The sequence below is a fragment of the Coregonus lavaretus genome (genome assembly GCF_964263955.1).
Source record: "Coregonus lavaretus genome assembly, chromosome: 21".
NCBI classification, from domain to species: domain Eukaryota; kingdom Metazoa; phylum Chordata; class Actinopteri; order Salmoniformes; family Salmonidae; genus Coregonus; species Coregonus lavaretus.
Genome location: NC_140008.1, coordinates 14,717,801 through 14,719,243, shown reverse-complemented (window position 1 = coordinate 14,719,243; position 1,443 = coordinate 14,717,801).

Here is a 1,443-nt window from a genome sequence, read left to right as displayed (position 1 = left end):
TTTAAGATGGACTTGATGTTGTAGAAAAATATGTTCAGTATGTACGACCAATCAATATATGTCTATCTAAAACACCACTAGTTTCACCATAAACTTGATTTGAAAATGCAATGAAACTGTATTATTTTAAATTAAGAAATACAAGTTTATTCGATTGTGTTTGATCTTGCAGAGGATGTTATAGACAAACAGCTATCACAATGTTATAAGCTGCTTATTCAAATATGTTATGTGTTTTATAGCTCACATAATTGTTTTCATTTTTAACAGACATGCAAAAGGTTCCATCTGACTTGATTTCAGATGGAACTGTACAATGCACAACTGAAACCTTACCTGTTAGCTACATTATCCACTGGAGGGCGCTCTATTACCTATTTAATTCAAACCTGACAGGCCCCAGTTGTTCATAGTCCACTCAACAGTCAGTGCTCACCTTATTATGCTTTCTGTAAAGATGAATTGCACAATCGATTTTCCTCGTTTGCTATAACTAAATGACTAATGATATCGAACGAAAAATCATTATTCTAAACGAACTATATCAACATATTTTGCCAACGGTCATTACAATTTTTTTTAAAGTACACAGCCTATTTATAGGTAAATCACTAGTAATTTGTACTATTTATCCCATTTATTATTCGAATAGTGCCATATAAACAAAGAAAATAGCCAATAGGGGTATTTTTATCTTTATTTTAGGGTTACTTCACAACTTCAGATAATTATAAGAGGGCTGATAAGGTTTCGCAATAGCTTTGTCCCTTTGTGTGTTTGTGTCTCTCCTTACAGAGGCAATGATAACCCACACGTTTTTCTTGATGTGATTTCCTTTTTCCCTCACCGAGGCTTTCTTTTGCTTTTCGGAGCACTGGCCCTCCCCTCGAATCCCCCTCCCTCATTACGTGTTGACCGGTCGGTCCTGCCTCCCTCTTTCCCCTGGTCTTTTTCTCTGCCTTCCAGACTTCGTGTCATACCACAGCTAATTCCTGAAATTCCAGCCCTCCATAGCGCTTCAAAGGGGGCACAAATACTGATATTGCTTCACAGAAATCTGCCCCAAAAATTCCACTTCCCTGCCTGACCCACCGGTGTTGTCTGTTGCTTGACTTTCAACAGGTAAGTTTACAAAATATTCAATCTGTCTATTTGTTTTGTAAGTGAACATACATCAGTGTTCGTTTAAAAGCAATAAGTTGTGGGTGACCAAACTTGCTGTATCAGCGTTAGACTGGTCAGTTGTATTCTATGTACAGTTGTCTGCCTGTGACGTTGTTTGTAAAACGCTCTCATTCACTGTATGAGGTAAACATTCTTTACATTTCTGACATTTTTTTGTTGTCGAATTCCCACATTTTTATCACTGCACTACTTCCTGCGTTTCGGCCGGAACTTTTTAAAGGAAACTAATAACGTCAGAGGCACGCAGTTAAACATTAG